General features: G+C 40.1%; 1 non-coding gene across 1 annotated transcript; it reads right to left on the reverse strand.

The window, feature by feature from the left end:
* Window positions 1-3819: 3819 nt before the first annotated feature.
* Window positions 3820-3927, reverse strand: LOC148579674 (small nucleolar RNA R71). The gene has a single exon (XR_015899170.1). It is a non-coding gene; the product is annotated as a small nucleolar RNA R71 (small nucleolar RNA).
* Between the last annotated feature and the right edge of the window lie 8395 nt (window positions 3928-12322).

Below are 12322 nucleotides of genomic sequence, written 5' to 3' on the forward strand. Positions count from 1 at the left end.
CCTTTGAGGTGCACCGCATCCAGGGAAGTCTTGAAATAATTGCAGTAGAACTCTTGATGAGCGAATAATTTATACGCTTTTTGGTATTATTTTTAGTATGTTTTTAATATATTTTAGTTAGTTTTTATTATATTTTTATTAGTTTTTATTTAAAATTTACTTTTCTGGACTTTACTATGAGTTTGTGTGTTTTTCTATGATTTCAGGTATTTTCTGGCTGAAATTGAGGGACCTGAGCAAAAATCTGATTCAGAGGCTAAAAAAGGACTGCAGATGCTGTTGGATTCTGACCTCCCTGCACTCAAAGTAGATTTTCTGGAGCTACAGAAGCCCAATTGGCGCACTCTTAATTGCGTTAGAAAGTAGACATCCTGGTCTTTCCAGCAATATATAATAGTCCATACTTTGCTCGAGATTGGATGGCCCAAACCGGCATTCCAAGTCAGCTCTAGAATTCTGGCGTTTAACTCCAAAACTGGCACAAAAGCTGGAGTTAAACGCCCAAACTGGCACAAAAGCTGGCGTTTAACTCCAAGAAAAGTCTCTACACATGGAAGCTTCAATGCTCAGTCCAAGCACACACCAAGTGGGCCCAGAAGAAGATTTCTGCATTAATTACTGATTTCTGTAAACCCTAGGCTACTAGTTCTCTATAAATAGGACCTTATACTATTGTATTTACACACTATCGATCTTTGATAAGTCTTATGCTATCTTAAAAACGTTTGGAGGCTGGCCATTCGGCCATTCCTAGTCTTTGTTCTTATGTATTTTCAATGGTGGAGTTTCTACACACCATAGATTAAGGTGTGGAGCTCTGCTGTTCTTCATGAATTAATACAAAGTACTATTATTTTTCTATTCAACTCAAGTCTATTTCTTCTCCAAGATATTCATTCGTTCTTCAACTTGATGAATGTGATGATCCGTGACACTCATCATCATTCTCACCTATGAACATATTCCTGACAACCACCTCTATTCTACTTGCAATGGCTTGAATGCGTATCTCTTGGGTTTCTAATCTCATATAGGAACCTTCGTGGTATAGGCTAGAATTATTGGCGGCCATTCCTGAGATCCGGAACATCTAAACCTTGTCTGTGGTATTCTGAGTAGGATCTAGGAAGGGATGACTGTGACGAGCTTCAAACTCGCGATTGTTGGGCGTGTGACAGACGCAAAAGGATCAATGGATCCTTTTCCAGCATGATCGAGAACCGACAGATGATTAGCCGTGCGGTGACAGCGCATTTGGAACGTTTTCACTGAGAGGACGGGAAGTAGCCATTGACAACGGTGATGCCCAACATAAAGCTTGCCATGGAAAGGAGTATGAATGATTGGAAGAAGGCAATAGGAAAGCAGAGGTTTAGGAGGAACAAAGCATCTTCATACGCTTATCTAAAATTCCTACCAATGAATTACATAAGTATCTCTATCTTTATTTTATGTTTTATTTATCTTTTAATTATCAATTCTCCATCACCATCTGAATTCGCCTGACTGAGATTTACAAGGTGACCATAGCTTGCTTCAAGCCGACAGTCTCCGTGGGATCGACCCTTACTCACGTAAGGTTTATTACTTGGACGACCCAGTGCACTTGCTGGTTAGTTGTGCGGAATTGTGACAAAGTGTGATTCATGTTTAAGAGCTCCAAGTCCTTTGGCGCCATTGTTGATGATCACAATTTCGCCTACCAAGTTTTTGGCGCCGTTGCCGGGGATTGTTCGAGTTTGGACAACTGACGGTTCATCTTGTTGCTTAGATTAGGTACTTTTCAGAATTTTTAAGGATGAATTCTAGAGTTTTAAGGTGATGTTCTTATCATCATAAAAGCTGATTGATTCTCATCAATTTAGCTGCTGAATGTAATGTCCTGCTGAAGCTTGGCCAAACATGTCTAATCTTGTTAGACTGAAGCTTTAGTCTAATATTGCATGATTCCTGGAATTCTCATTAAAAGTTTTGATTCTCTTTATTTTCTTTTTCCATATAAGTTTCGAAAATCCACAAAAAAGTTTATAAAATCATAAAAATAAAAAATATTTTATATTTCTTGTTTGAGTCTAGTATCAATTTTTAAGTTTGGTGTCAATTGCATTCTTCTTGCATTTTTCGAAAACATGCAATATGTTCTTCATTAATCTTCAAGTTGTTCTTGATGATTTCATTGCTCTGATCTTTAAATTCTCTTGTTTTGTATGTTTTATTATTTTTCATATGCATTCTCAATTTCTTAGTGTCTCTTATATGAAAATTCTTAAGTTTGGTGTCCTGCATGCATTGTTTATTTAATCTTAGTTGTATTTTTTTGTTGTTATTTCTCATCATTAAAAATTCAAAAAAAATTTCAAAATTATGTCTTTTCAAGTCAATAATACAGAGAATTGAAGATTCAGAACATTCAGCAGAGGAATCAAACAGAAAAAGCTGGGCGTTCAAAACGCCCAGTGAAGAAGGAAAACTGGTGTTTAAACGCCAGCCAGGGTACCTGGCTGGGCGTTTAATGCCCAAAAAGGTAGCATTTTGGGCGTTAAACGCCAGAATGGATGCCATTCTGGGCGTTTAACGCCAGAAGGACACAAGAGGGAAGATTTTGTTTTTAATTCAAAATTTTTTTAAAATCTTCATAATTTTTCAAAATCAAATCTTTTTCAAATCACATCTTTTCAATCATATCTCTTCAAAATCGATTTCTTTCCATTTTTTTTATTTTCGAAAATCCTTGTTATAATTAAAGATTTACTTCAAAATTTTCAAGTTGTTACTTGCCTATTAAGAAAGGATCAAACTTTAAATTTTAGAATCATATCTTTTAATTTCTTGTTAGTCAAGTAATCAACTTTAATTTTAAAAACTTTCTTTTTCTAAATTGATTTTCAATCATATCTTCTCAATCATATATTCTCAATCACATCTTTTTCAAAATTAACTCTCAATCATATCTTTTTGATTTCTAATTTCAAAATCTTTTTCAAAAATCACTTAATTTCTTTCCCAATTTTAGTTTTCGAAAATCATCAATCAAATTTTCAAAATTTCTTTTAAAATCTTTTACTTTAATTTCGAAAATTCTTCCCCTCTTCTCACATTCTTCTATTTAAAGGACTAACACTCTTCCTCAAGGTGCAATTCAAACTCCCTCCTTCTTTATATCTTCGAATTCTCTTCTATCTACCTCCTCCTTCTATTCTTCTTTTCCTCTGACACCTCAAGGAATCTCAATACTGTGACATAGAGGATTCCCTACTTTCTTGTTCTCTTCTCTTTCATATGAGCAGGAACAAAGATAAAGGCATACTTGTTCAAGCTGATCCTGAACCTGAAAGGACCTTGAAGAGAAAGCTAAGAGAAGCTAAAGAACATCTCTCTTTAGAGGGCCTAACAAAGCTTTTCAAGGAAGAAGAAACCATGGCAGCCGAAAACAACAATGCCAACAATGCAAGGAAGGTGCTTGGTGACTTTACTGCACCTACTCCCGACTTCTATGGGAGAAGCATCTCAATCCCTACCATTGGAGCAAACAACTTTGAGCATAAGCCTCAATTAGTTTCTCTAATGCAACAGAATTGCAAGTTTCATGGACTTCCATTGGAAGATCCTCATCAGTTCTTAGCTGAATTCTTGTAAATCTGTGACACTGTCAAGACCAATGGGGTTGACCCTGAAGTCTACAGACTTATGCTTTTTCCTTTTGCTGTAAGAGACAGAGCTAGGACATGGTTGGACTCACAACCTAAAGAAAGCCTGAACTCTTGGGAAAAGCTAGTCAATGCCTTCTTGGCAAAGTTTTTTCCACCTTAAAAATTGAGCAAGCTTAGAGTGGAAGTCCAAACCTTCAGACAAAAGGAAGGAGAATCCCTCTATGAAGCCTGGGAAAGATACAAGCAATTGATCAGAAGATGTCCTTCTGACATGCTTTCTGAATGGAGCATCATAGGTATTTTCTATGATGGTTTGTCTGAATTATCCAAGATGTCATTGGATAGCTCTGCTGGAGGATCTCTTCATCTGAAGAAGACGCCTGCAGAAGCTCAGGAACTCATTGAAATGGTTGCAAATAACCAATTCATGTACACTTCTGAAAGGAATCTTGTGAATAATGGGACAAATCAGAAGAAAGGAGTTCTTGAGATTGATACTCTGAATGCCATATTGACTCAGAATAAAATATTGACCCAACAAGTCAATATGATTTCTCAGAGTCTGTCTGAAATGCAAGCAGCAATATGCAGTACTAAGGAAGCTTCCTCTGAAGAAGAAGCTTATGATCCTGAGAACCCAGCAATGGAAGAGGTGAATTACATGGGAGAACCCTATGGAAACACCTATAATCCTTCATGGAGAAATCATCCAAATCTCTCATGGAAGGATCAGCAGAGACCTCAACAAGATTTCAACAACAATAATGGTGAAAGAAACAAGTTTGGCAATAGCAAGCCTTTTTCATCATCTTCTCAGCAACAGACAGAGAATTCTAAGCAGAGCCACTCTGACTTAGCAACCATTGTCTTTGATCTAATCAAAATCACTCAAAGTTTCATGACTGAAACAAGGTCCTCCATTAGAAATTTGGAGGCACAAGTGGGTCAGCTGAGTAAGAAAATTACTGAACTCCCTCCTAGTACTCTCCCAAGCAATACAGAAGAAAATCCAAAAAGAGAGTGCAAGGCCATGAACACGTCTCACATGGCCGAACCTGGAGAGGAGGAAGAGGCAGTGATCTCCACTGAGGAAGACCTCAATGGACGTCCACTGACCTCCATGGAGTTCCCTAAAGAGGAACCATGGGAATCTGAGGCTCACACTGAGACCATAGAGATTCCATTGAATTTACTTCTGCCATTCATGAGCTCTGATGAGTATTCTTCCTCTGAAGATGATGAAGATGTAACTGAAGAGCAAGTTGCTAAGTACCTTGGAGCAATCATGAAGCTAAATGCCAAGTTGTTTGGTAATGAGACTTGGGAGGATGAACCTCCATTGCTCATCAAAGAACTGGATGACTTGACTAGGCAGAAATTACCTCTGAAGAGACAAGACCCTGGAAAATTCTCAATCCCTTGTACCATAGGCACCATGACCTTTGAGAAGGCTCTGTGTGACCTAGGGTCAAGTATAAACCTCATGCCTCTCTCTGTAATGGAGAAGCTAGGGATTATTGAGGTACAAGCTGTAAGAATCTCACTGGAGATGGCAGACAATTCAAAGAAACAGGCTTATGGACTTGTAGAGGATGTCTTGGTAAAGGTTGAAGACCATTACATCCCTGCTGATTTCATAATCCTAGAGATTGGGAAGTGTGTGGATGAATCCATCATCCTTGGCAGACCCTTCCTAGCCACAGAAAAAGCTGTGATTGATGTTGACAGAGGAGAATTGATCATTCAAGTGACTGAAGACTCCCTTGTGTTTAAAGCTCAAGGATATCCCTCTGTCACCATGGAGAGGAAGCATGAAGAGTTTCTCTCAATACAGAGTCAAACAGAGCCCCCACAGTCAAACTCTAAGTTTGGTGTTGGGAGGCCACAACCAAACTTTAAGTTTGGTGTTGAACCCCCACATTCAAACTCTAAGTTTGGTGTTGGGAGGTTCCAACATTGCTCTGAATATCTGTAAAGCTCCATGAGAGCCACTGTCAAGCTATTGACGTTAAAGAAGCACTTGTTGGGAGGCAACCCAATTTTTACTCATCTATGTTAAATTTCTATTTTTTTTTGTTATTTTATGTTTTCTGTAGGTTGATGATCATGTGAAGTCACAAAAATAATTGAAAAAGTAAAAACAGAAGGAAAAATAGAATGAAAAATAGAACACCCTGGAGGAGAAATTTACTGGCATTTAAACGCCAGTAAGGGTAGCAGAATGGGCGTTAAACGCCAGTCTGGCACCATTCTGGGCGTTTAATGCCAGAAATGGGCAAGAAGCTGGCGTTAAACGCCAGAAATGGGCAGCAGCCTGGTGTTTAACGCCAGGATTGGCAGCAAGGGGCATTTTGCACGCCACATGGTGCAGGGATGAGAAATCCTTGACACCTCAGGATCTGTGGACCCCACAGGATCCCCACCTCTCTCTCTCTTCTTCACCCATTCACCAATCACCTCAATACCTCTTCCCCAAAACCCCTCACCTATCAAATCCCCCCATTCTCTTCACCACTCACATCCATCCTTCATATCACTCTACCTACCTCACCATTCAAATTCAAACCACTTTCCCACCCAAACCCACCCATAATGGCCGAACCACACCCCCTCTCCACTCCTGTATAAACCCATCTTCACTCCTTCATTTTCACCCAACATACACACTACCTATCCCCCTTGGCCGAAACACTAATCCCCTCCATCTCCTCTATTTATTCTTCTTCTACTCTCTTCTTTCTTCTTTTGCTTGAGGACGAGCAACCTTCTATGTTTGGTGCGGTAAAAGCTAAAGCTTTTTTGTTTTTCCATAACCATTTATGGCACCAAAGGCCGGAGAAACCTCTAGAAAGAGGAAAGGGAAGGCAAAAGTTTCCACCTCCGAGTCATGGAAGATGGAGAGATTCCTCTCAAAGGTGCATCAAGATCACTTCTATAAAGTTGTGGCCAAAAAGAAGGTGATCCCTGAGGTCCCTTTTAAGCTCAAAAAGGGCGAATATCCGGAGATCCGACATGAGATCCGAAGAAGAGGTTGGGAAGTTCTCACCAACCCCATTCAACAAGTCGGAATCTTAATGGTTCAAGAGTTCTATGCCAATGCATGGATCACCAAAAACCATGATCAAAGTATGAACCCGGACCCCAAGAATTGGCTTACAATGGTTCGGGGGAAATACTTAGACTTTAGTCCGAAAAATGTAAGGTTGGCATTCAACTTGCCCATGATGCAAGGAGATGCACACCCATACACTAGAAGGGTCAACTTTGATCAAAGGTTGGATCAAGTCCTCATGGACATCTGTGAAGAGGGCACTCAATGGAAGAGAGATTCAAGAGGGAAGCCGGTTCAACTAAGAAGGCATGACCTTAAGCCCATGGCTAGAGGATGGTTGGAGTTCATCCAACGCTCAATCATTCCCACTAGCAACCGGTCTGAAGTTACTATAGACCGGGCTATCATGATTCATAGCATCATAATTAGAGAGGAAGTAGAAGTTCATGAAGTTATATCCCAAGAACTCTACAAAGTGGCGGACAAGTCCTTCACTGTGGCAAGGTTAGCCTTCCCTCATCTCATTTGTCACCTTTGCAATTCAGCTGGAATTGACATAGAGGAAGAACAAGCCGCCATCACTAAGGTGGACCCGTTCTTTAATTTCCTTGTTCTTTATTTTTTGTTTTTTCAAAAATTATGCTTTATGTTTATTTATGTTTGTGTCTTTATTACATGATCATTAGTGTCTAAGTGTCTATGCCTTAAAGCTATGAAAATGAATCCATCACCTTTCTTAAATGAAAAATGTTTTTAATTGAAAAAGAAAAAGAAGTGCATGAATTTCAAATTTTAAAACAGTTTAATTATCTTGATGTGGTGGCAATACTATTGTTTTTCTGAATGAATGCTTGAACAGTGCATATTTTTGAATTTGATTGTTTATGAATGTTAAAATTGTTGGCTCTTGAAAGAATGATGGGAAAAGGAGAAATGTTATCTGATGATCTGAAAAATCATAAAATTGATTCTTGAAGCAAGAAAAAGCAGTGAAAAGCTTGCAAAAAAAAAGAAAAAAAAAGAGGCGAAAAAAAGAAAAAAAAGAAAAGCAAGCAGAAAAAGCCAATACCCCTTTAAACCAAAAGGAAAGGGTGATAAAAAGGATCCAAGGCTTTGAGCATCAGTGGATAGGAGGGCCCACAGGAATAAAATCCTAGCCTAAGTGGCTAAACCAAGCTGTCCCTAACCATGTGCTTGTGGCGTGAAGGTGTCAAGTGAAAACTTGAGACTGAGCGGTTAAAGTCGAGGTCCAAAGCAAAAAGAAGAGTGTGCTTAAGAGCCCTGGACACTTCTAATTGGGGACTCTAGCAAAGCTGAGTCACAATTTGAAAAGGTTCACCCAGTTATGTGTCTGTGGCATTTATGTATCCGGTGGTAATATTGGAAAACAAAGTGCTTAGGGCCACGGCCAAGACTCATAAAGTAGCTGTGTTCAAGAATCAACATACTTAACTAGGAGAATCAATAACACTATCTGGATTCTGAGTTCCTATAGATGCTAATCATTCTGAACTTCAAGGAATAAAGTGAGATGCCAAAATTGTTCAGAAGCAAAAAGCTAAAAGTCCCGCTCATCTAATTAATACTGATCTTCATAGATGTTTTTAGAATTCATTGTATACTCTCTTTTTTTTTTATTCTATTTGATTTTCAGTTGCTTGGGGACAAGCAACAATTTAAGTTTGGTGTTGTGATGAGCGGATAATTTATACGCTTTTTGGCATTGTTTTTAGTATGTTTTTAATATATTTTAGTTAGTTTTTATTATGTTTTTATTAGTTTTTCTTTAAAATTCACTTTTCTGGACTTTACTATGAGTTTGTGTGTTTTTCTGCGATTTCAGGTATTTTCTGGCTGAAATTGAGGGACCTGAGCAAAAATCTGATTCAGAGGCTGAAAAAGGACTGCAGATGCTGTTGGATTCTGACCTCCCTGCACTCAAAGTGGATTTTCTAGAGCTACAGAAGCCCAATTGGTACTCTCTCAATTGCGTTGGAAAGTAGACATCCTGGACTTTCCAGCAATATATAATAGTCTATACTTTGTTCGAGATTTGATGGCCCAAACTGGGGTTCCAAGTCAGCTCAAGAATTCTGGCGTTTAACTCCAAAACTGGCACAAAAGCTGGAGTTAAACGCCCAAACTGGCACAAAAGCTGGCGTTTAACTCCAAGAAAAGTCACTACACAAGGAAGCTTCAATGCTCAGCCCAAGCACACACCAAGTGGGCACGGAAGAAGATTTCTGCATTAATTACTGATTTCTGTAAACCCTGGCTACTAGTTCTCTATAAATAGGACCTTATACTATTGTATTTACACACTATCGATCTTTGATAAGTCTTATGCTATCTTAGACACGTTTGGAGGCTGGCCATTCGGCCATGCCTAGACCTTGTTCTTATGTATTTTCAATGGTGGAGTTTTTACACACCATAGATTAAGGTGTGGAGCTCTACTGTTCTTCATGAATTAATACAAAGTACTATTGTCTTTCTATTCAACTCAAGTCTATTTCTTCTCCAAGATATTCATTCGTTCTTTAACTTGATGAATGTGATGATCCGTGACACTCATCACATTCTCACCTATGAACATGTGCCTGACAACCACCTCTGTTCTACTAGCAATGGCTTGAATGCGTATCTCTTGGGTTTTTAATCTCAGATTGGAACCTTCGTGGTATAGGCTAGAATTATTGGTGGCCATTCCTAAGATCCGGAACGTCTAAACCTTATCTGTGATATACTGAGTAGGATCTGGGAAGGGATGACTGTGACGAGCTTCAAACTCGCAATTGTTGGGCGTGTGACAGACGCAAAAGGATCAATGGATCCTATTCCAGCATGATCGAGAACCGACAGATGATTAGCCGTGCGGTGACAGTGCATTTGGAACATTTTCACTGAGAGGACGGGAAGTAGCCATTGACAATGGTGATGCCCAACATAAAGCTTGCCATGGAAAGGAGTATGAATGATTGGAAGAAGGCAATAGGAAAGCAGAGGTTCAGGAGGAACAAAGCATCTTCATACGCTTATCTGAAATTCCTACCAATGAATTACATAAGTATCTCTATCTTTATTTTATGTTTTATTTATCTTTTAATTATCAATTCTCCATCACCATCTGAATTCGCCTGACTGAGATTTACAAGGTGACCATAGCTTGCTTCAAGTCGACAGTCTCCGTAGGATCGACCCTTACTCACGTAAGGTTTATTACTTGGACGACCCAGTGCACTTGCTGGTTAGTTGTGCAGAATTGTGACAAAGTGTGATTCATGTTTAAGAGCTCCAAGTCCTTTGGCGCCATTGTTGATGATCACAATTTCGCCTACCAACTCTCTTACCCAAGAAGCATTTACCTCAGTCAGGTTTCTCTCCAAGAAGAACCAGCCTCTTTGTTTGATCTGATCGGAGGTGTACTGCTGTAGTTCTTCTAGAATTTTCAAAGTCCGCTCCAGGTACAGATTTCTGGAGGTAGCAAACACTGGATACTTCAGCTCATAGTATCAGTTTGCAAACTTAATTGGATCATTGGCAGGGAGGAGCTGGTCAGCCTTTTCCTGCGGGGTAATGTGCTTTTCCCGCCAGGAGTCATCATGCATAATCTCCAGGATTGACATAGAGGATTCATCTCTTTTCTGTTTGCCGGTGGTAGCCTTGCCTTTTCCTTTTCTTTGAGGGTCAGACATCTTGAAAAACAGAAATCTAGGATATAATAAAAACAGAAAAATAAGTAGACAAATAGCAAGATAAGCACATAGTGGCAAAGGAGCAGTAGAATTATGAAATGAGTTGAATAATTATGCATTTTGGATTGTGTTGGAGTTAAAAAGCTGAGATGAGAAATTACAATCCAAAAGGTATTATAAGGAGAATACTTGTTAATTAGGAGCAGTAATAATCATGCCATGAGTTAAAAAGTTGAAAGAGTTAGTCAAAAAGCAGAGGGGGAAGTTAGAAAGTGAAAAGTGGTTAAAATTGAAAAAGAGGTTAGAAAGCGAAAACAGTGAGTTAGTAAAAAGAAAGTCAGAGTAAGTGGCATGATGATTGGTTTCTAAGTAACAAGAATTTCACAATTTTAAGCAACAGTCAACTCATATTCAAGTAAGGAAATCAGGTTGTTGATGATTCATATAGATATAAAAATAGCAAAAATTGAAATCTAATCATCAATAAAGCGATTTATTAACCAGGAAAACAGATGAGTAGGAATGCTGGCCCACACATTCATGAATTAGGTTGGTAAAAGCTGAGGAGTGCCAAATTCAAATTGCCAAAACTAAAACATGAATGAATATCAAAACAATTTACAAAAAATTGGGCAGCATTCCGGCTAAAATTGGATGTTCCCGGGTAATAAACAACAAGCAGAATAGTTCATATAAATTAAAACAGATCTGCAAATAGGCATAAATAATATGAACATGAAAGAGCAGTCGCAATAGCAGCATGAACAGTAAGAACATCATATGAACAATACTAACATCACAGCAACAGCAGAATTGCAAAAATTAGAAAACAAGTAGCAAGAACAGCGCAATGAATCAGGTCTAAATCCACTAACCACATCCTAGCTACCTAACCACCTAGAATCCACTACAACATAGATCTCTAACTATTCTAAATTTAAACATAACTGAAAAAATATGCAAATAATTATGAATGAAAGAAAGGTGGCGTTCGGCGGAACCTGGTAGGCGTATGAACTAAGCTAGGGAACTGAGAGATGGCGGGGGTATGATGGTGGTGCTGAGAGGGGGCACGGCGGCGCGGTGGTAGTGGTGGGCGGCTGTTTGTGGTGGCAGGGGGTTTCGGGTGGGGTGACTGGTGGAGGGGGGTGGTTGAAGAAGAATGTGAGTAAGGTTGGTGGTGGTGGGAGGGGCGGTAGTGATGGCGTGGTGGTGGTGGTGGCCGCGGAGGGGCAGCGGTGGTGGAGGGAAGAAGAGAAGAGAAAGAGAAGAAAGAGGGGGAAGGAAGAAGGAGGGGGTGGCATCGCAGTTGGGGCTGGTGGGCGAGGGAGGTGGTTGGGGTGGAGGTTAGTGCAGAAGAAGGAGGGAGAGAGAGCAGAGGGGGTTGGGGAAGAAGAATGGGGACGCCGGGAGGGGGGATAGGGTTTCATGTCACTGGGGTTAGTGAATTTGAATCCACGCAAACGCATGGAGCACGCGATCGCGTGGCTAGGGTGGAATGGGTTTGACACGATCGCGTGAATGACTCGATCGCATGGAATGGATAAATGGATGAATGACGCGGTCGCGTGAGGCATGCGACCGCGTCACTGGAAATGGGTTCTAAACGCAGAATTCCAGCGTCGTTTCAGCGCAACTCTCTGTCTCCATTGGGGTGTTGTGCAATCCACGCGACGTGAACGTGTCGCTCACGCTTTCGCGTGGGATGGATGTTTCGTAAGTGATGCGGTTGCGTCAGGGATGCGAGCGCGTGGGCTGTTTTGTGCTAAATGCACACCAACCGCACGATTCCAGCCCAGATTTCTGGGCATTGGATATTGACGCGGACGCGTGGAAGGTGTTTTTCGCAACTGACGCGAACGCTTTAGCGATGCGATCGCGTCGCACGCCCCTTTTTTTTATGTATGCAGGTATGCGATTATGCA

The sequence above is a fragment of the Arachis ipaensis genome, chromosome B10 (genome assembly GCF_059453495.1).
Source record: "Arachis ipaensis isolate K30076 ecotype BB chromosome B10, ASM5945349v1, whole genome shotgun sequence".
NCBI lineage: Eukaryota > Viridiplantae > Streptophyta > Magnoliopsida > Fabales > Fabaceae > Arachis > Arachis ipaensis.